The following is an 11,052-nucleotide window of genomic DNA, read 5'->3' as shown; positions in this document are numbered from 1 at the left end:
CTTTTTGAAAGTTGGCTTTTCTCAATTCCTATTTATGACCATGGGTGGAGGCGATCAATATACTTGATGCTAAATAGAACTCAAGTAATATAATGGTGAATGGCTGAAAAGACAGGTGGGCAGGCAAGTAGGAGGGAGACAGGTAAAGTCTATTTGAGGCACGTATACCTCATCTACATAGAGAATACCCATGAGGAATCCTGCTTCCCACTGCCATGCCAGGCTTAGCAGTTCACACTCTCCCTCCTGACTCAGGCACCGACTTATTGGGGAAAGGGAAACAAGATTCAATTTGGGATAATGTAAATAGGAAATCAGAAGCCCCTATCATTTTTTTAAATTGAAAATGCTAAATCCATCTAATGCACAGCATTGTGATTAGAGTTAACAACACTGTATTGTACTTGAAAGTTGCTAGGAGACTTGATCTTAAATGTTCTCACTACAAACAAGAAATGATAGTTTTGTGCCATGATGGAGGTGTTAGATAACACTACAGTGGTCATCATATTGCAATCTATAAATGAATCAAATCAACACATTGGGAACCTTAAATATATACAATGTTATATGTCAATTATATCTCAGTTTTTTCCAGTTTTATTGACAAATAATTGACACACGTCACTGTGTAAGTTTCAGGTATACAGCATTTACATATTGATTTACATATATTGTGAAATGAAATGATTACCACACTGGGCTTAGTTAACATTTATCATCTCATATAGACACAATAAAAAGAAAAGAGCAATTTTTGAATGTATAATGTTGTAAGAGATGAAGATTTAATATATCCATCTCTCCTTCCTCATCCTCTCTCTAAAACTTTATTATCCTTTTACTTATATCAATAAGTCGTGTTTGCGTCACTTATATCTCAATTTAAAAAAGAAAGAAAGAAAACGCCAAATCCTATCAGAGCAATTTGGCATGCAGTTTTCCCCTAAAAATTATGTCTCTAATTTTTGACATGCACACTTTTGATATATGTGACATATAAGTTATGTAAAGTTATATAAAACCTTCAAATTAACCCTGTAGTTTGGGCATTATCTCTCTTTTATAAAATAGGAAAATGAGGTATCATGTAACTTTCCTAAGTGACATACCTAGGAAAAAATGCATTTAGTTAAGTGGAAGTCTTTTGTGCCTTTATAGGGGCAGTAAAATGTCATACAGGAGAATGGGAGGTTGACTGGACAGGGAACTGCAGACCAGCTGAGTTTTTAGTGGCCATGAATGCAGTGAGGCCAGTTAGAAGTGCTGCTTGCTCTTCTCCAGCCATATCCAGAGGTGTGGGTACAGACACAGACTTGGAGGCAAGGTGGACATAACCAGAGGGGTGTGATGAAGCAAGACAGTGTAGGGGCCTTGAGGGCACAAGGGATTCCAACAATTGACCATCTAATGAAAGCTTGACGAGGCAGGGAGTGAGAGCACGAGAGGAGGTGGGCTACAGTTAAAGAAGATGACTGAGGCATTAGTGGTTCTATTGCGAGGAGGGTACCAGAGGAAGTGAGCAGTGATGAGGGAGTGGGATGCGTGAAATTTCTGAGAGGTGTTAATACTGGACAGGACATGTCTGGGATGTGACCACGGGAACAAACAACTGAGGAGACAAGATCATTGGTGGAGAGCTGGGAGGCCAATGTACTGGAAATACTATCTACGAAGATATTGATCTTACCAAGGATAATGACTAGGGAGTGTTAGAGAAAGTGACAATGATCCAGGAAGTGAAACTTCAAGGAATAAACTCATCTACCCAGACTTTGGTAGATGATTGTGACCACAAGGCTGGTAGGAAAAACAATCTGTGGTGGGATGGAGGGAGCGTGTTCCAGGAAAGCAGCAAGCAGCTGTGGGACTGTGGCCCATGAGAGGCCAGCAGCCAGGACTGGGACATCCCAGTGGTGACTCATCTCAGGACTGGGTCATTAGTGAGGCCTGAAGTAGGGACATGGGTGATGCCACCAGAACATTTAGGAAGTCACTGACCCAGACTAAGTTCGTTCCTCTCTCCCTCCTACTGCTCACCCAACTTTGGAGGGAAGTCCAGAGCTTGTCGTGACACCATGGAAGAAGTTGCCTAGACTACGAGGTCAGAACAAAGCCAATGGGTGTTTACAACAAACACTCATTAAATTTCAATGTTGGCTTTGAAGGTCATCTCATCTAAAAAGACAGTTGGTGAAGCATCCCACCTCATGAAAGGGAAAGGGCCCTTTCTACCCCTAAGGCACCTCAACTTTACACTGTTCCGAGGGTCAAGGACCCTCAAACTATAGATGAAATGTGTTTACTCTGTGGCACCTAGCACATATTAAGAACTCAGTAAAGGTTTGTGGAATAAATGGATGAATGGATAAACAATGTCTTCTCAGGGCTTCCCTGGTAGCACAATTGTTAAGAATCCACCTGCTAATGCAGGCGACACGGGTTTGAGCCCTGGTCCGGGAAGAACCCACATGCCGCGGAGCAATTAAGCCCCTGCACCACAACTACTAAGCCTGCGCTCTAGAACCCATGAGCCACAACTACTGAGCCTGCGTGCTGCAACTACTGAAGCCTGCGTGCCTAGAGCCCATGCTCCGCAACAAGAGAAGCCACCATAATGACAAGCCCGCGCACCACAACGAAGAGTAGTCCCCGTTCGCCGCAACTAGAGAAAGCCCGCATGCAGCAATGAAGACCCAACGCAGCCAAAAATAAATAAATAAAATAAATAAATTTATTTTTTAAAATGTCTTCTTGGTAGAATCAGGAGCTGGAGACAGCCCTCCGGGTACAAGCAGCAGGAAAGTGTCCCTGGATCTTTAAGTTTATCCTAAGGATCTCACCTCCCCATCACCTCCTCCCTGTTTTAGGAGAATCCAAACAGAACTGCTTCCCCCACCCACGTGGCCTCTAACTGCCTGCATCCTAGACACAGGCTCTCAGGGGTTTCAGACAAAGTAGATGAAGAGAAGCAGTCTGTCAGTCCTTCCCCCGAGGCTGCCTTCCCAGAGCTTGCTTGTTTCTCACAGAGCATCACATGCCCAGTGCTGGGAAGGGATGAAGAAAGAGCCGTGACCTTCATACACTGGGGCAACATCCCTGCTCTGAATGGAGATCTCTCACAGCTACAGAGCACCATCCTCCCTGCTCCCAAGAAGGGAGGTCCTTCATTCTGGGTTACAGAGTCATGGAGTGACTTAGTGGGTCCCAGGCTGACTCTGCAGCTCTCTTGGAGCAGAAGGCAGCTGGGGCACATCACCAGGGTGAAGCATATCACCCCTTCCTGCTCGTCATATCTCCCAGTGTGGTCTCCCAGGGCCACGGCCACATGGTCAGCTCCCCAAAGGCAGTGAAGCCCTTGCCCCCGATTTTAGCCCAGGTCCTCAGCAGGCCCTCGTGAGAAGCAGCAAAAAGGACAAAGTGCCAAGTGACCTTTTTAAATGATGCTGAAAAGACTACTAAAGCAGTTCAGTTATTATTATTCCCAAGATGTACAATTCAGTGGAAATAGGCAAATTACAAGCAATAATATACTGTGTGAGCATACACACTCTTCTGTTCAGAGAAAGGTCTGAAATAGCCTAACCAAATCAGTGCCATTTCTCAGGGATAATGTGAGAAATGGCCTTTACTTTTATTTTGTAGATTTTTGCTTATCTATATTCTAAATTTCCTTAAAGTTGCAAATCAAAAAGACATTTTTAAGAGGAAAAAGAAAATGAGATTGTATCTCACAGTGTACCTTTCATCCAAAGCTCGGAGGTGTTTTTCTGAGAAGCCTGGAAAAGAGCCAACCCCGCCACTCAGACTTGCCAGGTTCTCTGGGGCCCACTCCAGGCATTCAGGAACCTTAAGGCCCTGGCCTGAGCCCACCTACAGGGGACAGACCTGATGTGTTATACTTTGGTCATTTTTATTTATTTGTCCATGTATCACCTGGGGCCTAGTGAGTGCCAGGCTCTGAACCAAGTGTTGGGGTTAAATTCTGTCCTGGTGAAGAGAAGGGTGCTAAGTATTGAATTGTGTCCCTCCAAATCACATTGAAGCCCTAGCTCTCAATGTGATGGTATTTGGAGATGGGACCTTTGGGAAGTACTTAAATTTAGATGAGGTCATGAGGGTGAGATGTCCGCTATGGGATCAGTGCCCTTATAAGAAGAAGAAGAGAAGCTCATTCTCTCTCCAAGAGCACACACCAAAGAAAGAAAGGCCATGTGAGGACTCAAAGAGAAGGTGCCCATCTGCAAGCCAGGAAGAGAGTCTTCACCAGGAACTGATCATGCTGGCACCCTGATCTTGGAATTCCAGCCTCCAGAACTGTGAGAAATAAATTTCTGTTATTTATGCCACCTCTGTCTGTGGTGTTTTGTCATGTCAGCCCAAGCAGACTAAGACAAAGGGCACATAAATCAGAAGTACAAAGCAATGTGCTAAGTGCTGTAGGTGGGGTGATGACGCCAGAAAGTTCTAGATAAACCCCTGCTCTTTTGCAAGCTGCTCAGTGCCCTGGAGCAGGGACATAGCTGGCCATATGGTGAAGGCAAGGCTGCCCAGAAACTGGGTGCAGATGCAGATGGAAGGGAAGGGAGCTTTTTGTGCAGGGTCCCAGGCTAGCCCAGCACACGTGCATGCTGCTGAACTGCGGGACACATACTATTAGTCTGAGTTTCTTGTCAAGGGGACGAGAGAATAGAGGAAGCCAAAAGACTTGTCCTTTCCTGGTACGGGGCCAAGCTAGGAAAAGTGCCGTTTATTAGTTTCTCTTCTCTTTGGCATCCTCTCAACCCTCCTCTAAATCCTGTAACTGTTTCCCTGCACTCTTGTCCCCCATATTGTCTTGCTGTATAGAGGGCAGGATAAGACCTACTTGTGCTCCAAAATTATCTGCCTGTCCTCCTAGCCAATCAGAACATCCACTCCCTCAGCACCTGCATCAGAAATTAATCCACACTGAGATGCAAATGACTGATTGGATCAAAATCTTACTAGAGAGTTTCCCAGAAAGAGTATGTAGACAAGTGATTTTTTGAAGTTGGACATTCTTCTTTATTACTAATTCCCCAGAGCTTCTGATATGCTGTTGGTCAGAATTTCCAAAGGTGTGGACTGGGACTGTCTCCCTAACCTTTTACCTAGAGAATGCTTTTTTTGTATAACACCTCTTACATCTTACCTTTGTCCCCAGAATTCCATAGTAGGCACTATAAAAACTTTGTCCCGAAGTTTTTGCATTTTAAAAATAGGTCTATGACTCTAATAAACTGCTGTTGGAATTTCTGACTGTGTAACGAAGAGTAAAGGAACTTTCCTGGCTTGTGTGTGTGTGTAGCAGTCAGATCTATGTGATGATGACTCTGAATTGTCTATCTGACATCCTGCTCAGTTCCAGACCAATATATCCAGCCGCTCTTAGGACTTTCTTCTTGGGTGTACCCAGACACTTCAGACCAGAGAGGCCCAAAGGGGAAATCACTATAGGCCCTCACGTCAGCACATGGCAGGATTATTCACCCAACTGCTCAAGACAGAAACCTAGGAGTCATGATCGACACCGCCCTTCCCCTCACACCATGCAGCCACACCAAGGTCTGCAGGTTCTGTTACTCAGTATCTTCCAGATCTGAACCTCCCCTCCTCCCCCATCACTCCTGCCAGCGCTCATGCTGAAGACCTCATTACTTCTCTCCTGATTGACCAGCAGTCTCTTCTCTGGACAATTGGCGTAATAATGGTATCTGCCTCACTGGGTGGCTGTAAAGAATAAAACACTTAATAAACATAGAGCAACAATCTTCTCACTCCTCGGCTAAATACCCACCCATTCAGTAAATATTACATGTGTGCATTACTTCTGGATCAGTGCTTGGTGCTAATGTTACAGAGTAGATATTTTCTGTTCGCTCAAAGGTCTAAGAGAAGAAACACACAAAAAGTAACTGAGGTAAAGTGTCCCAGGTGATGAAGACACAAAGGAGGAAGCAAGTGGCCAATTCAATCCCAGGGAATTGGGAAAGAGTCCACGGAGGACAGATGGGGACCTAATGGGTCAGAGCCGTTAAGCGATCAATGTCATGGTCTTGTCCATAAAATTCACTTGACGTGGCACACACCTCCTTCAACGAAGCAAGCAAGTCAGACACTGACCTGTCAGCCCCAAGTAGTTCCTGGCTTCTGCCATCTCTACCTCCTCATCTAGACCTTCTCCAGTTCCAACCAGGAGAGTCTGGGGTCCTTGGGGGTCCAAATATGCTATTTGACATTTCTGCTGACTCACTCATGATGGCTTGCTTGCATGTTTGGCAACTTTTTCGTGTACCAATATTTGGCTTGCCTTAATTTGAAGGATGAGAGTAACTTATTCCAAGTGAAATTTGGATTTACTTCTGCAAGGTATCCCAGGGTACGACCAACAAGGAAGTATTTGAAAATCATTTCTCGGTCTGGGTTTTCTTCTGATCATGTGGTAGTGTAAATTCAAACCTGGAAACAGTGTGAGGATAGACCTGTTCTAGGAAGGGGGACCCCTTCCAGGGCCTGAGAGTGGGCTCTTGTCTAACACTCTGAAATGAGTTGTCCGGGGATACACATATGCTGACAAAACAAGAGACTTTATTGGGAAGGGGCACCCGGGAGGAGAGCAGCAGGGGAAGGGAACCCAGGAGGACTGCTCTGCCATGTGGCTCGCAGTCTCAGGTTTTATGGTGGTAGGGTTAGTTTCTGGGTTGTCTCTGGCCAATCACTCTGACTCAGGGTCCTTCTGGTGGTGTGCACATTGCTCAGCCATGATGGATTACAACGAGGAGGATTCTGGGGAGTTGGTAGGACATATGGACTGATGTCCCCTCTCTCCTTTTGACCTTTCCCTAATTCTTCAGGTTGGTGGTAGCTTGTTAGTTCTGTCTTCCTTACCAGGACCTCCTGTTCTAAGATAACTCATGCAAGTGGCTACTATCTTGCCTGGCCAGGGCAGGCGGTTTCAGTCAGTGTTTCCCCTAACAGACCTATGATTTGAAATTTTAGGGAAGACTTTTCTCCCACTTAACCCTGAGCAGAGGCCTGAGAAACACTGACAGTGATTTTCTGGGAGTCATTAATTTTCTATATCACCCTTTCACCCAAACTGTAGCCTTTTGGCATCCCTGGCATTTGGAGAGTCTCAGTTCCATCCTCCATCTTGCATGGGCCAAAAACATTATGACCTGTCCCTCCCTGGGGTCTTTGAAATCCACTCTCTAGCTTTCTGGAACAGCAGACTCTTCAGGGTAGCCATAATTTCAATTTTGGTTTTGTCTTTTGTGGGGTTTTCTTGCTTTCTAGAGCATTTATTATTTTAAATAAGTTTATGTTTTGTGGTGAGAAGCTGTTTCAGTGTATCTAATCTGCTATATTTCTGGACATGGAAGTTTCCCTCTGATATAGATAGATAGATATATAGATAGATAGATATATAGATAGATAGATAAATGATAGATAGATAGATAGACGATTGATAGATAATAGATAGATAAACCAAACCACACCTTGATCTTGGACTTCTAGCTTCCAGAACTGTGAGAAAATAAATTTCCGTTGTTTAGACTACTGAGTCTATGGTATTTCATTACGGCACCCCTAGCAGATGAATATAGTAGCCATCAGTCAACTTCAACAATTATTAACATTCTACCATTCTTGTTTCATATCATATCACCACCTCCCCAGCTTTCACTTAATTTTTGGCCGGATTGTTACTTTAAAGCAAATCTATGCCATAGTATTATTTTACCTGTAATTGCATCAGTATTTCCAACAGGCAAGAACTTTTTAAACATAGCCACAGTATCCACATGGCTTTTGACTAAGAATTCTAGTTCCAGGAATTTATCCTAGGTACAGTTGCACGCGTGCTCCACTTGGCCTTTGGGAGGGAATAGCGTTCGTGTTGCGGCTTGTTCACAAGATCCCCTCTGTCACTGACCACCTTCTAACAGGCCAGGCTTCTGCTGCTCCCAGGAGCTCGCTATGCCCTCAGCAGCCAGCAGCATAGCTCAGGCTGTCTACTGAAGACCCTTCTTTCACCAAGTCTCCTGCAGTGGAGCTGTGCAACCTGTCCCAATCCCATGTGTGTGCAGCGATGGAGCCACTAGTATTCCGCAAGCCTCCCTACTTATCTAGGGGCTGGTTCGGCAGCCCTCCCTACTCTGCCTCAAGGGGAGGAAGTGAGATGCAAGGACCCTGGAATCCCACCTGCTCAATCTCCCTCTCTCTTTTTTCCCCACACATGGCTGGCTTGGAGGTGGTTTCTCTTACTTTCCTTTCTTGTTGGGAAGGGATGTCCCGTGCTGCTTCTTTCCCAGTGTCCTTGACTCACACCTTCTGTAAGGCCACATGGCAGAACAGTTGCCAGGGAAGATCATTTGAGGCAAAGAAAAATATCTGGAAGTATAATTCCAAACTGTTATCCTTGACAAACTTTCGTATGTTTGAATTTTCTGTTGCATGTGAATATTGTTTAAAAAAAGAAAAGACCTCAGAAGAAAAAAGAAAATTCAGGTAAAACTCAAGCTTCTGAATTCATTGTGATGTTGTAGTCTTCTATAGGAAAATTCTGTATCTTAAGCCTACTTATTTGATACTAGCAAATTAATGCATGCTTACTTCTTTTTGATCCAGTTATTTATTGTTTTTATTATTATTTTGTGTATGTGAACCCAGTTTGCCTTAAATCAGTCAAACAAACAAGAACAATTACTTTTCATGTCATCGGGCATCTCTGATATCTGACCAGACTGCTTCATTCCAAAGCAGTGCACTGGGCTAGTAGCAGTCCTTACCACAAGTGACCCGAAATGTGCTGAGCAGAGGCTGGCTCATGTCCACCATTAGTCCTCAGCATGACATGGGATCTGATGTGGCACAGAGCTGGGAAGATGTTTGTGGAATGCTGGTGAAATGCAGCCAGCTCTTTTCTGCTCTACAAAAGACAATGGTACCTGCTAAGCTGCACAGAATCCCCCTTTCCTGGAACTGGCTTCCAGGAAGAGAGACAGCGGCCTCCAGCTAGTTCACTTGGAGCCATTGGGGACAGAGACAGCCCTGATGGGCAGTGCTGAGTGGCCACTCTCTCTAGCAGCAAAGGCAGCAGAGACCACCTCGACTCAGAGATCTGGGTCCCTTTGAGAGAAGCAGGTTTGACTCAGTGACAGCTGGTCAGCTGCCATGATATCTGACATTAATTCGAAGAATAAGGAGGAGGTAAAGTACTAAGAGACAAGAGAGAGACAAAGACAGGACTTCCCTGGTGGTGCAGTGGTTAAGAATCCGCCTGCCAATGCAGGGGCCACGGGTTCAATTCCTGGTCCAGGAAGATCCCACATGCCGTGGAGCAACTAAGCCCATGTTCTAGAACCCGTGAGCCACAACTACTGAGCCCGCATGCTGCAACTACTGAAGCCTGTGTGCTTAGAGCCAGTGCTCCACAACAAGAGAAGCAACTGCAACGAGAAGCCTGTGCACTGCAACAAAGAGTAGCCCCCACTCACCACAACTAGGAAAGCCTGCACACAGCAAAGAAGACCCAAGACAGCCCTAAATAAATAAACTTATTAAAGAGAGAGAGAGAGAGAGAGAGAGAGAGAGAGAGAGAGAGAGAGAGACAAAGACATCTTTTCCTCCATACTTCTAGAAATACTGGTGTTTTGGTAACTGACATCAACAAAGACTGAAAAAGAATGCATTACCAGGTAGAAGCAGGCAGTCCCAAATTTCTGTCCTTTCCCACTTAATCAACATTTTTGGAAAAGGGATCCCATGACCAGTGTGGCAGGAAGAAAGCCTGGCCTGAGCCATTCAGAGGCCCCAAGTGCAGTACTGAGGAGACGGGGAGCCCCTCTCCTAGCTCTCAGAATTTAGGACTTGGGGGATAGACTTCTCCTTAGAGGATCCCTCATAGCCCCCTTTCTCCAAGATGAATTGCTGGCTACTGCTACTGCCAATCCACACTTTGTACTTGTGTGGATTCTCTGCTGTTTCATTGATGTGTGTTTCTATCCTTTCACAGTACCACACAGTCTTGATTCCTGAAACTACATTAAGTTTTGAACTCAGGTAGAGTGATTCCTCCCACTTCATTATTTTTCAAAATTGTTTTTAACTACTCTAGGTCCTTTGCCTTTACATATAAATTTTAGAATAATCTTGTGTATATCTATAAAATGCTTTGCTGGGACTACCATAAGACTTGCATTAAAACTGTGTATCAGTGTGGGGAAAATCAACACGTTTACTAGAATGAGTCTCCCAATCCATAAACCTGGAATACTCCTCCATTTATTTAGATCTTTGTTTCTTGTGTCAGTGTTGAATAGCTTTCAGCATACATGCCCTACATTTTGTTATATTTGTACCTAAGTACTTTTCTTTTTTTAGCAATTGTAAATGGTACTACATTTTAAATTTTGGTGTCCACATGTACATTGCTAGTATACAGAAGTAGTGGTTTTTTTATGTCGATTTAAAATTTTTTTTTGATTTTTGTATGTTAATCCTCTGACCTTGCTGAACTCATTTACTAGTTCTAGTAGTTTGTTTGTAGATTCCTTGGGATTTTTCTATGTAGACTATCATGTCATCTGCAAATAGGGACACTTTGATTTCTTCCTTTCCAATCTGTATGCCTTTTCTTTTTTTTTTCCTTTTTTAATCTGTTGCACTGGTTAGAACTTCCAGTACTATGTTGAATAGCACTGGATGGTGGGCATTGTTGTCCTGTTCCCAATCTTGGGGGAAAGCATTCAATCTTTCACCATTAGTATGATTTCAGCTGTATGTTTTTGTAGATATTCTTTATCAGTTTGAAGAAGTTCTCTATTCCTTTTCTTTTGAGAGATTTTATCAAGTGGTGTTGAATTGTGTCAAATGCTTTTTTCTGCATCCATTAATATGCTCATGTCATTTTTCTTTCTTTTTTCTTTTTTTTGCTGTGTTGGGTCTTTTTTGCTGCATGCGGGCTTTCTCTAGTTGTGGTGAGCAGGCTACTCTTTGTTGACGTGCAGGGGCTCAGTAGTTGTGGCT

The sequence above is a fragment of the Aethalodelphis obliquidens genome, unplaced genomic scaffold (assembly GCF_003676395.1).
Source record: "Aethalodelphis obliquidens isolate GAN/ISIS:26980383/991018 unplaced genomic scaffold, ASM367639v1 scaffold18, whole genome shotgun sequence".
NCBI lineage: Eukaryota > Metazoa > Chordata > Mammalia > Artiodactyla > Delphinidae > Aethalodelphis > Aethalodelphis obliquidens.
This window is presented reverse-complemented; position numbering follows the sequence as displayed.